The sequence below is a fragment of the Dipodomys ordii genome, unplaced genomic scaffold (assembly GCF_000151885.1).
Source record: "Dipodomys ordii isolate 6190 unplaced genomic scaffold, Dord_2.0 Scaffold1000000893, whole genome shotgun sequence".
Taxonomy (NCBI): domain Eukaryota; kingdom Metazoa; phylum Chordata; class Mammalia; order Rodentia; family Heteromyidae; genus Dipodomys; species Dipodomys ordii.
Window position 1 is genome coordinate 209691 of NW_012284510.1, and position 20514 is coordinate 230204.

Consider the following 20514-nt stretch of genomic DNA (forward strand, 5'->3'; position numbering starts at 1 on the left):
AGCATTCAAATATTTTTTTCTTTCATGCAATTGTTTCTAACATATTTATAAGATGAATTTTTGTTGCTTTGTATGTCCCTTCCCCACAATAAAGCTCCTGTTTTCACTGTATTTTCTGTTGGTATAGTTTGTGGAAGGGAAGGGAAAAAACAAATCTTTTAAAAAAGGATAGAGTTGGACCCATTGTAACAATGAGATGTACAAGATGTTTTGTCAAAAAATGAACTTTAAAATTTTCGAAAGGCGGGGCTTAATGGGGGGAGGGGCAGGAGGGATGAGATGGAAAATGATAGGAACTGGAAAAAAAAGGAGGCAACAATGCTTGATAAGAAATGTACTCATTATCTTGCCCATGTAATTGAAACTCTTCTGTATGGTATTTTCAGAATAATAAAAAAACCTTCATACCTATTAATGGTATACGAATTCTATGTGTTTAGAAGGGTCTTTTTATTTTCACAGCCTTTTTTGGCATACACAGACATATCATGGATGATATGAAGATAATAAATTTCCAGATGCTTGCGAGGAGGAGTAAAACCTATAGTTTATTTTTTTTCAGAGGCTTTCCATTTCATGAAAGAAATATGCTGCTTGATGTAGGATTTCACAAAATTATATTGCTAGGAAAAACTTAAACAATCATCTAACATTACAGAGATGAGGGAGATGAATTGAACTCTTGAATAATTTACTTCTGGGTCAAATAAGAGCAGGCTGCCAAAAAGAGAGTAGACTTTAGAGAAACATGATGAGTTGTATGTAAATAGGTGCTTAGCTGATTTTGTTAATTTGTGAACTAATACAGGGAAATAAAGTACAGCAAGGTAAAAAAATAAAGAACTCTGCATTGAAATACTCATTTGTGTGTGTGTGTGTGTGTGCGCACACGTGCCTGTACACACACGTGCATGTTCATGTGCTCATGCGTGCATTCATCATTCTTGCTCTAAGCATCTGTGCCCAAGGTAGTGGTCTACCACTTGAGCCACTGCTGCACTTCTGGTTTTTTGGAGATAATCACATGTTTTTTCATGATTGTACTGGCTTTGAAAAGTGGTTTTCAGGTCTCGGCCTCCAGAGTAGCTAGCTAAGCTGATTCACCCTCTGAGTAGCTAGCTAAAATTCTGTTTGTCCTCTATGCTTCACTGCTCTTTTATTCTTTTCCTGAGGTATTCACAAACCTGTCATGTAAATGTCTAATTGCTTTAAAAATACTGTTACTGTTTGTCACCTGGGGCTGCAATCTGTTCTCTTAACTACTTAGGAGGCTTGAGAACAGAACCCAGGAAAAATTTTAGGGGAGTTCCTTCTCAATCTGTAGCTGGGGGCATTGGATCATTTCCACCATCGTGCACTCTCTAGACTAAGATTGGAAGGACTGCAGTATCCAGGAAGCTAAACAAGTTGGTATGCAACTCTGATGCCATTGATGATGGGAAACTTAAAAGGACAGATCAGGTGCATGTTCTTGTGGAAAGGGAACCCTTATCCTAAAATTAATCACTGACATAATGCCAGCCTAGCAAGAACAATACCCCAATTTGAAATCCTCACAATTTTCCAAAACCAAAATAAGTACATACATTAACATCCCAAAACTTAGTACAATCTGTTCTTTGCTCTAATATCATCTTTATCTGATTATCGTATGACATGACAGAATAGTTTCTTCATTAAACTTATGATATATTTTAAAAGACCTAGAAAATTCTTTCTCACTTATTAAGTGCAAACGAATGGCATATTACCTCATTTCTTACATATTTGACTGCCACTAAAAATCCATTCAATGATTATTATAGTAATATATTCTGATTTATTACTTTATTTGTAACAGTTGTTAAACATGTTGCTTTTCTGCTGAAGTATATTTAAATAGTCTTAACACGGGGTGCTATATGCTGAGTCTTGGGAAAGAATGCTACGTGCTGAGCTTTTCAAAGCATGCCCTGCACTGAGTCCTATACACTGCGTGCTATGGACTCCCTCCTTCAAAGGGTGCTGTGTGCTGAGTCATCCCAAAGCCTACTATATGCTAAGTCCTTCAAAGGACACATTGTGCTGAGTCTTTTACTTAGTGTGCTTTGTGCTGTTTTTTGAAGTATGCTGTGTGCTGAGTCATCCCAATGGGTGCTATGTTCTGAGTCCTTGAGAGATAGTTTCCCCAACAATCTCTCTCAGTCTCTCAGTCTCTCTCTCTGTCTCTCTCTCTAACTGGATCACTGTGCACATTCTTGATATGTGGAGTGGAGAGGCTTGGAGGAGATTCTCCTCTAGTGGTGGGGCTGAGGGGAGATTCGATCCCCTGAGCAAATGCTAGGGTTGTCGGGGAGTGCAGAGCTGAGCTGAGGCTGTCATTCCCATGGCCTGGAAGCCTTAGGGCCCAGTCAGGGCTGCTCTTGTGGGCAAGGGTAGGGGCGGAGCCAAGGGGAAGAGGTGACTGGGCAGAGGGGAGGAGGAGGCAGGGTCCGGGCCTCACTGTGGAGTCAGCAGTGGCCAGTGTCTCCCAGGGGCAGGTGTACATGCGCAGAGGATGTGAGGCGGCCTGCAAGAGGAGTAGAAGTAGAGAGAGAGAGCAGAGAAGAGCAAGGATAGGCACGAGTGTAAGTGGCTTCACATGCTCTGTTCGTGGATCAATAGAAAAATAGCCAAAACGAGAATAAAGGAAACAAATGTACAGCCAAGAAGGATATAGTTAGTATAAAGGTAGAGGCAATAAAGGTGCAGCCAAGTATATAGGAAGCCTTGACCCAACACCCCCTTCCTGCAAGCATGCTTCCATGAAGCTTATGTTTGTCTGGCGTGATCTCTCACGCAGATTCAGCAGGAGGTATCATAACATTTCTTCCTTTTTTATTTTTTAATTGAAGCTCATGAATGTCCTGGTGCACAGAAGAGATAAATCTAAAGATCATCCGGAAAATGACTGGAAATATAAGAATAAGAATTGGAAGAATTGATCTGACAATGGTAATTATAATTATTACATTAATCCAATCCAGAGGATTGAGGGCCTCCACATTATGCTTAAATAATGCTGCCAAAGATTGTAAATTTTTTTACATCTAAATGAGCTTTACTAACTGCTGTAATTTTATCCTGTAAAGCCTCCATAACATGAGAGATATCTTTATCTCTCCAGACTCCTAACAAATCATTTTTCGTGGCATTCCTATTAAAAAAATGTTATATTTTAGAACAGTAACACAGATATATTTAAAACTAGCATGACATTTAACTAAGAGTTGTGTTTTTAAATTTTTAACTTCCTGACCTATAGCCAGAACCACCTCCTCCAGAGCATTTATTTTCATTTCTAACTTTTTATCTATAATTTGTTGTTCTGCTAGGGCTAATGAAACATATTTGTTTAAATCAGTAACAAAATGAGTAGTATTTACTTCATATACTAAGGCTGCTGTAGAAATCGCTAAAGAGCTAATGATTGTTAATATAGCACTTATTCCTAAAAACAAGGCCGCAACAAAGCATTTTGGCTGCAACATAATATCTAGAATTTTCAGCACTTGTAAAGCAGAATTTTTAAACCAAGGGTCATTTTATAGATCTACACGTAACATTACATATGAAGGTCTTTTTAAAATAAAAATTACAGAATATGTTTTATCCAGGGAAGAAGACAATTAGTAAAAATATAATCCTTACAGCTAATATAATAAGATTTTTCTTGATGAAAAATGATTAAATTATCTAGTTTTCTAGCTAAAATTCCCATAGGATAATCTACACATGCTCTTACCCCACTTGCAGTACTCTTAGTTTCTTTGGGCTTTTTCAGTAAAATCATGTTTGTTGCTGCAAAAAGTCTAAACAAATACAGATGAATGCCCATTTTATTGTGAAAGGGAGAGTGACTCACCAAAACGGAAGCCACCCACGCTGGAGTGAGCCATCTTTTCAGGGGTTCCCCGTGCCTATCAGGAGCATAGCCATTAAACTTTCCTGAATTATGTTTTAAGTAGGAGGCATAATCATAATCGGGGTTACCAAGGAAAAATAAAAAATTCTATCTGGTGCCCCAAAGGGTTGTAAAAAGAGGTCTTTTGAAATCCACATTCTCACCATTTCAGTGAGGTAATTAATACATCCCCAAACTGATCTTTGTCATGATATTTTTGTAGGCAGTTACCTAAATGTATATTCCTCTTGGGAATGAAAAAGGATTCGTTATAAGTATGAAAACCTAATATCATGCCAATTTCCCACATCAATATTTTTTTGAACTTTTTATCATTGGATTGATCAAGGGTATCAGTCAAAAAAGTTCTATAGTTTATAGGCAAACACCCGTGAAGGTTTTCTCCTGATAGCATTATGCAAATTGGAGTGGTATCTGTCATTCCTTCATAATTAATTATTTGAGAAGTCATATGAGAATTAGAATAGTCCTCCAAACCCCTTAGCAGGTCACTATTATTTGTCATTACTTGTATTATATCCTCATCCCCCACCCCATCCCATAGGATGTAGAAGAGGAGAGGAGGATTAGGAACATATGTCCAGTATTGTTCTCCTGAAACACACACTGCCTGCACAGCAATAATGTCAAGCATAGCAAGAAACGTATTTTTAACAGTAACAGTCTTTCCTGTAGAAACAACAATCTCCTCCGCAGAATGGTTGAGCTTCTTAATTTATGCCCAGGTTGGTGGTTGGGCTTCTTTTGTTGTCTTCACCTGTTGAGGAGAAAGGTGCAGACTTTTGAGCTTTGGCATCGCTTTCTTCATTTGCATCTTCTGTTTTGTTTTTTTTCCTGGGTTTCTCTTATTTTTGTAGGGCACACAAGACAGTTGCGATTCCAGATGGGTGACTCGGCTCCTGTGGAAACACACATGTATACCCTCTTCCCGAGGTGGTTAATACATCAGGCCCTTTCCAGGTGCCGGTGAGCAAATCTTTCCTTTTAACTTTTGGCTGAACTTTAAATCCAATTTCGCTCCAATGTTATTGCATAAGTGTAAGATTTTGTTGATTAGTATTAAGGTGATTAATTACAAATAAAGCATGATGATTTCTCTAGTTAATAAGTCAGCCATCATATTTCCAAATGAAAGAGGACCTGGTAAATTTGTATGTCTCTTATGTGTTCAATAAATAATTTTTCTTTTCTAAGTTGAATTAATTTTTGTAACTGTTGTAACAAGTCTATAATTTTTGATTGTCCTGATAAAACAGCTGTCTCTAAGGCAGGAAATAAGTTAACCACATGCTTAGAGTCTGTGCAAATGTTATGCTGCTGAGGAAATATGGTTAAAGCTAAAATTACAGCAATAATTTCTGCCTGTTGCTCTGAAATGTCAGATCCCTTTTAAAAATAGGGAAGTGGTCTGGAATGTATACAACCGAAGTTCCATTTGAGAACCCATCAGTAAAGCCTGTTAGAGTTCCTTCGAAAAGTGTTGTTACCACTAATGGAAAAATGGTTTTTACCTCTTCCACAAATTTTAATGAAGGATGTTGAGGAACATGAAATTTTATTTGTCCTGTATAATTTAATAATGCTAATTTCCAATTCTCATCATTCTGTAATAATATTTTAATTGTTTTTTATTATAAGTTATAATTATATTATACATTTCTTTCTCAAGTAACTCTCAGGCCCTACTCCTTGCCTTGACAATGAGTTGTCTGCACAAATATACATAAGAAGCTATCATTCTTGTCTGACTGTGAGGCAAGTGAAGCCAATCCAGGACTCCATCTTGCCATAAACATCTTGTATAAGATGTCTTTAATATTATAATATCCCAGTCTTTATTATAGTCCAATTGGACCACTTTTGCTTGTAACTTTTCTTCCATCAATGAAAATTTTCTAACAATATTGGAGTGAATTGTCTCTTAGATTTAGGATTAGAATCCCCTTTTAAGGCTTCAAACACTGGGTGTAATTCTCCTGTGGTAATTTTCAAGTAGGGTCTAACCCAATTTAAGTTTCTTAGTAATTTTTGAAAATCATTTAATGTTTTTAATTTATCTAGCCTAATACTCATTTTTGTGACGTGATGTATTATTTTTCCTAAATAATTTAAAGGTTTATTATGTTGAATTTTATCTGGAAAATAAGCAAACCAAAGTTGGTTAATTGCTCAATGGTTAATTGTTAAAATTTGTTCTGTTAAATGTTTACTTTCAGCAGCTATTAAAATACTGTCCATATAATGAAAAATATAAGCATTAGAAAACTCTTCCCTAGTTTTTGTAAAGCTTTATCCACAAATTTTTGACACAATGTAGAATTTTTCATGCCTTGTGGCAAGACCTTCCACTGATATCTCTGCCAGGGCCTTTTCAAATTACATGAGGGCACATGAAATGCAAAACTTTGAAAATCATTAGGATCCAATTTTATTGTTTAAAAAATCCTGAAAATAAATGATTATTATATAATGTCCTTTAGGAACAGCCACAGGAAATGGAAGTCTTGGCTGAAGAGCCCCATGTCATACATGGTGTTATTAATGGCTCTGAGGTCTTGTAACAACCTCCATTACCCAGATTTCTTTTTAATTACAAAAATTGGAGTATTCCAAGGGCTATTGGATTCCTCTAAATATCCTTTCTGTATTTGCTCATTTACCAATTGTCCTACAGCCTGTATCTTCTCTTGAGTTAGGGACCACTGATCAACCCACACAGGCTGATCATTTTTCCATTATATTACATCAGCAAACTTCTCATCAGCGGCCCCTATGAAAAATTTTGTACAGTAAAGGAATCTGCAGTAACGAATTTTAGTTCAATGTTTTGCAAAATGTCTCTGCCCCATAATGTAAGGGCAAAGAAGATATAATATAAGGTTCAAAGTTTCCAAATCTATTTTCACACTCCCACTTTAAAATTTTTTAACTTTGAGCAACATTGATAGCCATACCCAATCCCATTTATGTAGATTCTGTCTTCATAATTGGCCAGGATGAGGGCCAGTCTTTTCCTGAAATACATGTTGGGTCTGCCCCAGTGTCCAAGAGACCTTTAATAGGCTTTCTATCCACTTTTATAGTTTTCATGGGTCGATCCTTAGAAATAGATTGTACCCAGGCCACAGTTTCTGTGGAACTGAAACCTCCTGTACCTCGGTCTTGTTTTAGGATTTGATTTGGAAGATGGACATAATTTAATTTGAGCTAATCTTTGATCCATATGTATTTGCATATTTTTAAAGACATTACCATTATGTTAATTTCCCCTTGGTAATCTGCATCAACTACTCCGGGTAATACCTCAAAGTTTTGTTATAATTTGAGCTTCTACCAACTATCAAGCCCACAGTTCCTTCAATTACAGAACCATAAACTTGAGTTTCTATTAGCTGAACAGCATGCATGATAGAGATGGTGTAATCTCTTTTTGTTGCCAGATCAAACCCTGCACTTCCTGGAGTAGCTCTTGGCAAATCCCATACTGTAAATGGAGGAGACAAGGGATTTAATGGAACTGATCCCTTAGGGGATTTTTGTGTAACAGTAGGTGTTTCCCCTTTTGTTTAAGGGGCAGAGGGAGCACCCCTCTTCTTGTTTTTTGTCTCCTTTCTTCTGCTGTTAGGATAATTCTATCCTTATAATATTTTGATCTACACTCATTTTTCCAATGATTGCCTTTCTTTCATCGTGAACAAAGTCCAGGCGCTTTACCCTTTTTATTGTTACTAGGTTTATTTTGCTTTTGTTGAAAATATTTCCTCATGTGTTCTGACTGGCCACATGAGAAACATACCTCATTTCTGGCCTGAGGTCGTGTCTTATGTAATTTTTGTTCATAAGAACTGAATGGTTCTCCTTTCATTGCTGCAGCATATGCCATTCCTTGAGTGACTGCTGGTGAGGCATCTATGCATGCTTTAACATTATCTTGCAATGATCCCGTCAGTAATTGTAAAGTACTTAATACATAACCTTTCATACTTGTTACCTCCTCCCTCATTTTTCTCACAGTTTTCCTTCTCCTCAATACCTCTCACAAGTTGATATGTACATTTCCCATATATTTTCTTGTGAGCATTGCTATTCCAATGGTTTGCCCTTTTGTCTTTTTTCTCACCATTTTGTTTTTCCTCTTCCATTCCCTAATTAAGGTAAATGTATACACAAAATACAGGGTACCAAAATCAGAGGGATAAACCATAGGGAGAAAACCCAAAACAAAATAGAAATCATATAGTACCTTAAAAACAGCAACCACAAAAAGAAAAAAAGCCTCTGTTTTCATATCTTGGAGTTCATTTTGCTCTGATTCAGCTTATATTGTAATATATATGCATAACAAAGCCACTGGAAAAGAATCGTTGCATGGACAATATATCATGAAAACAACGTTAACTGTTTCTGATGGTAAAGGTGGAATTAGGATTGGTGAATTCACGATTCTGATAAAGGAATTTCAAAAGAGTTTTACAATTATGACAGGTAAATTTTAATTCTTCAGCATTTTTAACAACTTAGCCTATTAAGAAAAGTTAAAATTGCCTGGGAAAAGAGGCTTTCATGCAAAGAAATCCATGGAGACTTAGTGGAGAGAGAGCAATGTGGGTGAAGATGGCTCATTAAACAAACAAACAAACAAATAAACCTCAGAAAACTTGCTGGAAATGCTGTAGGTTCCCTTGAAAATGTCCTTACCCAGGAAATATATTTTCAGTTTGTGAAACAAGGTTGTGGTGGAATTTAAATTCAAAGTTCTTAAAAAAAAAGACATCAAAATTTGTGAATTGACCTTTAATTACCAAACTTTAATTCTCTGAAAAATATATTTTGAGTCAAAATATTTAGAGAGAAAGTGTCCTGAACATTGAAAGAATGTATTGGGTTTACATTTTTCTGTTTGTAATTCTTTCCACAATGTCTTTGCACATGAAGCACTGAAACACAGAAAAAAAATCTGATAGGATAATTCAAACCAATTCTTTCACATTTCTAAGTGGCTCACAAAAAATAATATCCTTATTAAGATGAGATAGTGAACACTTCTCTTATTACATAAGCCCAAAAATTTTGGGATCAGAAAAGAATTGAGGAAATAAAAAATGTAAGAAAGCTCTTTTTAGAACCCGAGCTAAGCATAGTGGCTTCAACAGTGGAGAGAGGCCAAAACTTTTTGATATAGATTCTCTTAATATTTTAGCTACGTAAAGTGATTTTACAGAGCCTATTTGCCTCACTAGGATAAAGAACAGATTGAATGAAGACATGAAAATAAATTACACATCCCAATGAGGCAACTTAAAAGAGTTTTAAATGAGAAACAATGAAGATGGAGCAATGGGGGAGGCCGTATAGTTCTTCAGCTTCACTAAACTTGAAGCCAAGAAGCTGTGATTCATTGAAAATCAGGAAAGAGCTAAGAGGAGGACATAGAAGTAGGACATAGAAGCATTGTCCTTTGTAACAGACACTGTCATCCAAGGTATGGATGATGTAACTCTATTCTCCTCGATACATCTTGTTGAACAAATGCAAGACCAAGAGAAAAATAATCAATTGAAATAATTTTGCAAAGAATAACTTCACTTTTCCTGATATTATATCTAAGAAGAGACTTAAGAGAAAAGATAAAAAGTGGAGTATACTTTGGTTTCCTCTAAGAATCTTGCTACCAAAATTTATCTTTGAGGTTAGAAACGATTGAAACCAAAAGTGGTGGAATACTTATTTTTGTTGGCAATTGAGACAAAAGAAGACTTTTAAGGTTAAAAAAAAGTAAAAAGTATAGTCAAATATTTGTGATCACAGCTTCTTGGACTGGTTTTTGGAGACAAAGTTTTACATTAGAGTTTGTCCTCATTAACATAGAAGTTAGGTATTCATGAAAACCAAATTCAAGAGGGAAGTTTAATGGACTCGCTAGGAAAGTAAAAAGAAAACCACTAGAAAACCCGAAAGTGGTCAAGAGGTAGAGTGCTTGCCTTGAGCTGAAGAGCACAGGGACAGCACATAGGTCCAGAGTTCCAGCACCATGACCAACAAAAACAAAAACAAAAAAAAGAAATCAAATTAGTAACAGAAACTGAGAAAACTTTGATCATTCCTCTTATATAATGGGTGGGAGAAGAAGGGTAACAAGAAATCTAAAGGGTTCTACATCTATGGCCAGGCAAATGTGTTAGTCATGTTCTTGGTGATAAGGATTACAGGTGAAAATGATCGATTTAGGGGAAAAAACTCTCTGATAGTTCTAACGTTTATATTAAACAGATGTAAAGATTGATCTGTTTAGATATCATCAAAATATCCATGACCATGAATATGAAAAAGAATGATAAAATTGGGGGCATTATTAAAGGGAAGAAGAAAAGAAAAGTTATGACATAAGTATAGCAATGTGCGCACCAGTGTGGACAAGATTGGAAGAAAGAGATAAGGAAACAAAAAAGTAATAGAAACCGATTTACAGAAGAAAAGAAAAGAAAGAATTTGCAGGAAGAAAAGGTCAAAACTGTTACAGGAAATATGCTATTTGGATTTGAAAACTAAAAGGACATAGACAAGTTCAATAAGAACAGTGTTTTGGTGAACTGGTAGAGATGTAATTCATATTGATGAAATTTTGAGATATGAATGTGAAGCCATAAAATTCTAGATCCATTAATTCAACAGATCCTTTTTATTTTAAATGTTGGGAACAAATGCTTTTATTCTGACCTTAGAAGAACTAATGAGCTCCAAGAAAAGGTCTCTAAGGAGACTTTCAATTCAAATATCAGTTTGTCTCAAAATGCCTTACGTTCTACATCTTCTAATGTTGGCATAGAGTTACACTGTGGAACTTTTATCCTCAGAGAGTGAGTACTACCTTATTGGTTAACATGGACAAAGTACCTTCATAAATAGACTGGGTGTTTGCAAACAAGAAGTGGTAGCTGAACAATGTTCTTAGCAGTTTGTACAGATGAAATGGAAGTAGAGCAATCAAAAGGAACATGCAAAAAAACAAAGGCACAAAATAGAATGTGCCAAGGAAATGCTGATGTACAATTTCAAATAATGTGCTCAGGTGTGAAGGTGTGTTCAAAGTACAGCATCAGACAATATACTTGTATACCTTGAGAAAAAACTGCATTAAACTATTCTGGGATTATCATACAAGTAGAAACCTGTTACACTGACTCTCTAAGCAGTCACAATATCACCATTTTAGGGAGTATTTTCCAAGAGCATACTGAGAAAAAGGGCTCAACACAATTAGTGTTCAGGTTGAAGTAACGACAATCACATAACGTTTCTTATAAGTTTTCATTTATTTTGGAGCATTAAAGTGGGAAAAAGCAAAGTAAATATTTTGCATGGATCTAAATTAAGTGGGACGAATTATATTGGTCTCTCTTTAACTTGGAAGTTATAGGTTATGTTTTTTTATACTCTACGTTGGGACAATGATCTGCTTTCAGTTATTTTCTTCTCTTCCCCTTCTTTTGCCCTTCCACTTAAAGAGACATACTTGAGCTTGCATTTCTAAATCCTTCAAAATTATCTGAATTTCTCCTTACTTCTGTCAGCCTCCTATATCTTTCTCAAGGGAATATCTTCTTACTACCATTTTTTTATCCCATATGATATTGGATATCTTCCTGCCTAATTCAGTGCAAGATACACATTAGACTCATCCATATATCTCAACAATTGCACCACCATAAAATCCTATCCTACTTAGAAATCATGATTTTAGTATGTCTGGGGAGGTGACATCTGTCATTTTTGAATGACCATAATTGATACTTACATGCAAGCATGTTTTAAACCAATATGCCTCTCAGTAGATGAATGAATTGGCATGTCCATTGCGGTGCTGTGGGCTGTGACAGGGACGAGGAAGAAAAATGGTTGGCTACCCTCGGTTATTAATCCTGGGTCCCGGGGCTGGCCAGATGGAGAGTTTCCCTGCATAGGGTAAGAATTTTTATAGGAATTCCTTTATTGTCTATATTTTATCTACACACTCTTGCCCAGTGCTTTCCTTTTTATATTTAGGGCAAATTCCTGGTCCTCTCTTGTTAACATCAGTAGCCTTTTTACAGTTCTTCTTTATATGTCCCATTTGACCACATCCAAAACATTTTAGATTAGATGGTTTGTAAAGCATGCCAGGTAGTGGGCATAGTTTCAGCAAACAACTGCAAACACCGGGATTCGGATGTAATGTCTTTACACGCCCTTAAATATGTATTTACATCCCCAGATTCTTTAATAGGCAATAGGGCTCGTTTACAGTCCTTATTAGCATTCTCCTAAGCCAACATGCCTAGTAGTTGTTGCAGTGCAGCCTCTCCCACAACAGTATGTTCCAAGGTCAGTGTCAATCGTGATAAAAATTCAACATAGTGTTTATTAGTTTTTTTAATTGCTTTAGTCCAGGAGCCATAATGCTCTCCTATCAGCCGAATCCTCCCCCATGCCTCAATACCTATGTCTCATAACTGCTCATGGATCTCTAAAGGAGAGTTCACTTGCGTATGAGCATCTGCATATGGTTCTGTTCCACTCAACATAGGACAGGTTATGATCTGCAGGCGTGGATTTTTGCTCTGTTCATTTTGTCTAGTCCTTTCTGTATATAACTCAGTAAACTACATTTGCCATTGTAGGTATTCAGGTTCCTTAAGCAAGGCTCTACAAAGCATCTTCCAACCCACGGGAGCAAAATTATCGCGCAAGCCCATTAAGTAATTCCTTAACATAATGAGACTGAGGACCATAAGTCACTGATTGTTAAGTTTACGAATATCATCGACAGCAACACCCTCATATCTGGTTGGTTGAGCTATACCATTCATAGGAGGTGGTCAAATTACAGGATAAGAAAAAATAGGCATTTCTTCATCAAACTCACTGAGCCTTCTGTTTCGTGAAGGAGTGATGCGGTAAAAATGGCTTCCCCAAGCTGAGGAGAGGAAGGCTGTTTTACTTTCACCTTCTCAGATGATCCTTTCACTCTGCTAATTTCTAACTCCATATGTAGTAATCTTGATAAAATCAATTCCATTTGCTCAGACATTCTATTTACGCTTTCAGTTTGTTCATTTTCAGCTTTCTTTACCTCTTGTTTTTTCTCCTAATTGTGATGCAGCCTTATCTATTGCGTCCTTAACCTCAGAGTCCAATATTAAACCTACAATAGAAGGCGCTGCCTCTTTCTTTAAGTCCGCTATTAATCTTTTCTCATTTAAAGCTTTAAAAAGGGTATGTAAAATAGCCCAAATGGACCAAAATCTAACAGGAATCCTTCCCCTTCTCGAACAGCTCTTTCTACAATACTTTACTCATTTCCAATTATCAACATCTAATGCCCCATCAACGGGGAACCAAGGATTCCATTCCCTAACTACATTAATACACATTTCTATGTCAAAAGAAGAAATAGTTACACCATAAGCAGCAAGTAAATATTTTAGCATATGTAAGTACGGAGTAGACTTAATTTGTTCCATCATCCTGTAATTAAAAGTACTTACCTGAATATCCCTTCCTGTATTCAACACTTCAGGGTCCCTGTTTGTGTGCCTGTTGTCAATGTCTCAGGCATTGGGGTCCCTGGGTAAGGGTCGCAAAATCACCAGGACACAGGGGTTGCAGAGTGCAAACAGCAATTGCCACTGCATGCTGTGCTTTATTGTTAGTGGGTATTGAAAGACAAGCAAGTATTATCTTTGCCAAGATTTATTCAGGAGACATTCACACAAAGAGTTTCAACAGATACAATTTTGCTTAAATTATGAGATAAGTCTTTGTATATTTTTATCTAAACTATTTTAGAGCAAGCTCAAACCATTTCCCTGTACTCTGGAAAATGCTTGACTAGCTGTTCGTCTATGCGTAAGTAAGCAGAAGAGCTACTTCCTCAGCTTTGAGACATGATAGCTTTGAGATAGGGAGAGAGAACATGTTCCCTCTCTAGGCCGGCATGCCAAGAGCTTTCCACATACACAAACACAGTCCTCAGATAATCCTGAGGCTGGAGCCAGCATCATTCTGCCCCTCCAACACAGACCCTGAGTCTTCACACAGATTGTCTCACCAACTCTTCTATTACTTTAAGAAAAAACAAAGCAAAGCAAAGCAAACAAAATAGACATAATCATTAAGTAAGCTGCTATTAAAGATTCTAGGCACAATTATACTGTTAAATGATGTTAGTAAATATGTTTTGTAGATACTGATCTCACATGTGTCACAAAAATATCCATGGATTCATAACTAGAAACTCTGAAGTGTAAAGTATATTAATTAGGTGAGTTTCATTAGGTAGCCAATGAAGAGAACACCACAGGGTTTTCAGCCAGGTAAAAATGTTTATTTACTGAACTGCTGCCCATGCCATACATGGTGGAAATGCATGTAAAAAAAATGGGGCGATCCAACCTCTGGTAAGGATGTATCTATGTGAAGGACTAGATGAGGTGTGGCCGTTTGGGGGAAACTCTGGCCACACTGGATCTGGATGTGACTTCAAGTTCTGGGACTCACCTCTGGTCAGATGGAAAGTGGGACCAGAGGCTGACCAGGTTGTGACTTAACAGGATGCTGCCTCCAGGTGTGCCAGATAGTAGGCAACACATAAAGTGTTGAAACTTAGCCAAGAAGTGGCTGCATAGGGTCTGCATGACCTGGGGCAGACCTAACAACAAATACAGGTAGTACTTCTGACATATGACTCTTGACTCCAAACAAATGACTCTTGACTCGTTCTTTCTTTCTTTCTTTCTTTCTTTCTTTCTTTCTTTCTTTCTTTCTTTCTTTCTTTCTTTCTTTCTTTCTTCCTTCCTTCCTTCCTTCCTTCCTTCCTTCCTTCCTTTCTTTTCTTTTTTGTTTTATTGGTTGGTTGTAGGGTTTGAACTCTGGGCTTGGGCACTGTCCCTCAGCTCTTAAGCTCAAGTCGAGCGCTCTACCGCTTGAGCCACAGTGCCATTTCTGGTTTTTGAGTGGTTTATTGGAGATAAGGGAAAGGGTTTCACGGACTTTCCTGCCCAGGCTGGCTTTGAACTGCAATCTTCAGATCTCAGCGTAGGATTACAGGTGTGATCCACCAGCGCCCAGCTCTTTCTCTCTCTATCTCTCCTCTCTTTCACTCACCCTCCCTCTCTCCCCTACCTCAGCATTCTCAACTCTCAAATAATGAACACTTGCTGAGTTGAAATCACAGGCTGGGAGAGCAGCTCAGTTGGCATATGTGAAATTTATTTAATGTTTCCTTCTACTTCTACCACAGGTCACTGGAATCAAATAATGAACACTCAGCAGCATGGCATCTCACGCCGTTTAGAGGAGGAAAGCAAGCATGCTCACTTCATTCTGTGAGGTTCACCCTGGTAAGGTGGGGCAGACTCCTCCCACCTCTTGCTAAATCTCAACCCAGATTCTGTATCCGTAGAGGTGACTGCCTCCAAGAGTCCCAGTTACTCAAGTGAAACAGTTTCAAGGCAGAGACTTAGCTTCTTGTGGTGCTGAGATTAATGGCAGCATGATTGAACATGATCCACTAGTTTATTGAGATTGGGACTTCTTAAATTTTTGGTTAGGCTATGTTCAAATTGTGATCTATTTATTTCTGATTGCTAACCATGATTATAGATGTGAACCAGCACATCAGACCATTCAAAGTTCTTTATCCCACATGGAAGACGTGACGTTTATTTTACCAAATGACATACAACTAGACAGACAGCGAAAGTAAGTCCTCAATTCTGGTAAAGATGTGTAGTTAATGTGAAACAAAATTACTTAGCAAAATATCTGACTACTGCGATTATACTTTCAAACTTACCCTACACTTTAATATCAAATCACTTATATTAGCCAATGATTCACTCAAATTACCTGTAATCATTTATGTCTGTCCTATCTTCTAGAAGTAGGGAGAACAGGAGCTCACACAATTAACTAAAGTGTTAGAATTTGAGAGGATCACAGTTCTGAATAGGTCTAGGAAGGAAAGTATCAGCCATATCAACCTACTAGGTAGGGATATTGGAATGCAATCCTGATCCCTGCTTTTTGGGCTGGGTTCAAAAATTGCTACTCTATCCGTAAAGTAATTTAAACTAGAAAGGAGTGGTGGAGTGACTCCAGTGGTGGAATACTTATCTAGCAAACAACATGAAAACTCAAATCAACTTCCTAAAGATAAAATAAGACAAGGAAAGAAAGTACAACTCATAATGAGCATGTGTTCATTGTAAAGATTTACACTAAATTATTGTAGTTATAAATGCCATCATTTATTTCTAAGAGCACACACATTTTGTGTCAAGACTAAATGAAAAATTAACACAATATATATAAAGATTTGGTAAAACACAGGTCTAGCTTACAATGGCGAACACTTAAGTTTGCATGTGCAGGGGTGTTGCAGGGTTGTTAAGGTTTATGGAAGTCCATCTTTTTGATGAAATTGACATGATGAAATTACCTATACATACATAACCATACAGTTCACTGGACAGATACTGCTGATATATATATTGCACACACATGTATGCAATTATATATTAAGTGACAGGTAAATAAAAATAAAAAATAATGAATAAATTTAGTGAACAGATAACTTTTCCAAAGTATTACTTAACCTGAACCAGTTCATTTCGTAAAGTCTCCAATGCTATATCACACTTACATGGCTGCTGATCCCCTTCAGCTTTTTTATGAAATTGTTTTTTCTTTGTTTTACAGGTGAAAAGCCTGCAATAAATATACTTTCATGACATTCCTTTCTTTAGAAAATGCAAAGCACGTTGTGTTGTGTTATCTGGCTCTTTATGTATCATCAATATAACTTTTTTATAATTTCAAGTGCATGTTGTCTAAGATCTCACTCATTCTCTTCCAATTGTACCTATTGGAAGGAGAAAATGAAGGATTATTCTGTTACTTTGGGAGTTTCTGTTATTAATAACTGCAATAAATATGAAAATGAAACTCTGAAATTATTAGAGAGGTAACTTGAAAGTTAAATTTCTACACACTTATGTTACTCCCTCAACTAAAACACAGAACTTAAAATAAATAACATTTTTAGCTGGGTGCCAGTGGCTCATGCCTGGAATCCTAGCTACTCAGGAGCTGAGATCGGAGGATAGTAATTCTAAGCTTGCCCTGGCAGGAAATCCATGACACTCTTACTTCAAATTAACCACCAGAAAACCAGAAGTAGCACTGTGGCTCAAGTGGTACCATGCTAGCCTTGATCTGAAGAGCCAGGAACAGCGCCCAGACCCAGAATTCAAGCCCCTTGACCAAGAAAATTAAAAAGGAAAAAAGGGGGAAAAAGTAATATTTTAACGCTAATGTGCATATATACACAAAATTTGTCTAGAAATAAAACTATAACAGCCCCAGAAATGGCAAAAAAAGAGATTAAAGTGAAATTGCCTTCAATAATTCATTTAGACGATCTAAACTGAATGCAGGCTACTGGAACTCACGTCACTAATTGAAGAGGTAGAATTTGAGAGGATCACAGATCAGAACCAGTGTGCAAGGAAAGTAATTAGAGTCTCATATCATCCTAAAGGTTCGCATGTTGGAATGCATTTGTGATCCCCGCTACTTGGCAGACAGAGGTGAGGAACTTAGCTTGTGTTCAGCCCTCAGCAAAATGGATAACCTATGAGCAAAGTAAATACATCGAAAAAGGATTATTCTAATGGTACAATACTTGTTCAGCAAACAAAATATTTAAATTCATACTCATTTCCTAAAAGAGGAAAGAAAAGGGAGGAAAGAAAGAAGAAAAAAAGAAAAGAAAAGAAATATAGAGAGGAAGAAAGAAAGGAAGGAAGAAAGAAAGGGAGGAAGAAAGAAAGGGAAAAGGAGAGGTATAAAGAAAAACCTCAGCATGGGTTAAATGTTAACAATGACCCTAAATCATTTTAGCTATAAATGCCTTAATTTAATTCTGGGCAGAGACATTTTGTAGCAAGCCTGAAAAAAACCATAGCATACCGCATACAAAAATTGGGTTAAATACAGGTCTGCCCTACACTGTTGGACCAATAGGAATGTATGTCCAGTGCTGTTGCAGATATGTTAAGGTGTGTGGGAGTTTATCATCCTGATGATCTTGCAATGATGAAATTGACTAACTACACAATTACCTTGGCAGATCCCTGCTGAGACCTATATTATGTCACAGGTTAAAAAGGAACAATATATACAATGAAATATATTGAACAACCAGGCATTGTGTCCAAAATTATTTTTACCTGATTCCGTGTATCTTTACATTCTATATTACATGTACAAGTTTCTCATTCCCTTCTGTCTCATTATGTTGTCTTTCCTTGGTTTTGTTTTGTTTTCAGCACCGTGGTATAGGAGGGCATTTCTTATATTTTTGTCTTCTCGTCTTCAGAAAGTCTGCAGTTAAATATGCTTAAGTTCCTTTCATTAGAAAATTTAAACCACATTGGGTAGGTTCTTTATCATGATTTTGTTATGATCTCAAATACGTTTTTATTTCTGGCATTCTACCTGTATAATCTCACTTCAATCTTTTCCAAAAGGGCACTTTAGTGGAAGTAGGAAATTCAAAGGGAATTCTGGTAGAGAATTTCTGTTACTAAAATTCTGGTACATAGTAAAGTAAGTAAGTCCAAAATTATTTATTAGAGAGATGATTTGAAAGTCATCTTTTTACATCTTAATACTCTTTCCTCAACCAAACCAGAGGATTTAAAATAACTTATATTTATAAGTTAATGGACATAAATGTGGATGAAAATTCTAGAAATAAAATGATCACTCATGAAACCTTGCTGATACTTCAAAGAATGCTTTCCAGTTACAGGAATCAACTTCACACATTTTCACACAATGTGAATCTGCCTGTTAACAGAACCCCAAACTAGACTAAGGCATCTAATAGCTATCAAATTTTTGTTGTCTTTTGTCAATACTGCTTTCTTATCATATTGACTAGTATGAATTCTGTGACCATTATAAAAGCACATTTGTAGTAAAAGTTCCTAGGTGGGAACTTCAAGGATGAGGTGGTGTGGGGTTTCTGGTGGAGCCCTGTCTGGTTCAAGGGAGGAGTTGGTATTGGCACAGCCTCTGTGGTAAAGCAGGGCAAGGATTTGAGTGTGAAAGCCAGTCTGTGTAAGGCTTTGAGACAGCAGGGAGGGGACAGGAAAGACTAGACTTGTTAGGAGCAGGGTCTCTTGTGGAGTAGGTGGGACTTTAGGATGGAGACTGGCAGGTGGATGGGTTTTCAGTGGAAGAAGGCAAGGTCACTGGGGAAGAGGCTGTTTGGGGCAGAGCTTTGAAAAAGAAGAACAAGGCTACAAAGGAGGAGGTTACTTAGAGAAGGGGTTGTGGTGTAGCACTGTGAGCCCTGGTGGGATATGTAGGGTGAGGTTTCCCATAAGGCAGGGAAGATAATGAAGGCAAGAGGCTGACAAAAGGTGGGGATTCTGGTGCAGGAATGCAGAGCTATGAGGGAGAGGCTTTTAAAGGTCTGTGAGAGGGCAGAGTGGTGCTAGAAAGAAGGGGGCTAGTAAGGGGCGGGCCTTTGCAAAGTGTGTTAGGGTGGAGGTGGGGTTTCTGGCAGAGAAGGATGTAGTAACAATGTATGGAGGAATTTTTCAGGACCAGAGCTTTGTGAGAGCAGAGATAGGATCCAGTGGACTAGACTAGTTAGGACATGGTTTCTGGTGTAGCCAGTTACCACTTCGAAAAGACCAGTAAGTTTGGGTGAGGATTTCAGTGTTGCAAGGCAGGACATTAGACTTGGACAGGGTTTCCAGTGGGGCAAGGCAACCTTCAAAAAGGGATTATGAAGGGACAGGGATTTACAGTTGAGCCTGGTGAGGCTTCCAGAGGGAGGCCAACAGATGCAGTAGTTTGCAGTGGAGCAATGTGGGTGTCAAGAGATGGGATAGTGTGGTGGGGGTTTTCTAGAGCAGGTCAGGGCTTGGAGCCATGGGGTTAATTGGAAGAGGGACTTTGAGAAGGAGTGGAAGGTCTACAAAGGTGTAGAGTAATTATGGGCAGGGTTGAGTAGGGTGTGGCTCTGTGGGAGGAGCCAATAAGGGGAGGATTCATCACGGGAACAATGAAGCCATTGAGAGAGTAGATATGGGAGGTAGAGAGGCCTATGGTGGAGCAGGGCTGGCTTTCCAAGCAGGAGATGGGCTGTGTGAGAAGCTTCTGGTCAACTAAGGCGGGGCTACAAGGGCAGTTATAGAGAGTTGGAGGGTTTTTGGTGTTTCATGAAGGGAATTGTGGGAAGAGGTAGGTTCAGGGCTGGGCTTGAAAAGTTCGGCTACTTAGACTAGTTATGAATCGAGTTTCTGATGAAACCACGAGGGGTCGAGGGAGAAGTTTGGTTGGGAGTGGGGGAAAGGGAACGGAGGAGCTTGGAAGTAATAGAATATGGGAGCAATGGGACTCTGAGGGAATAGAGTAGTTAGGGATAGGGTATCTGGTGGATGAAGTTAGGATTAGAGGGAGGAGCCCAATGTTGACGGGGTTCTTGGTGCAGCAAGGTGGATCTTAGGAGGAGA

At 37.7% G+C, this 20514-nt stretch overlaps 1 pseudogene; it reads right to left on the reverse strand.

The window, feature by feature from the left end:
* Positions 1 to 20514, reverse strand: part of LOC106002777 — a 48899-nt pseudogene that overhangs the window by 14938 nt on the left and 13447 nt on the right.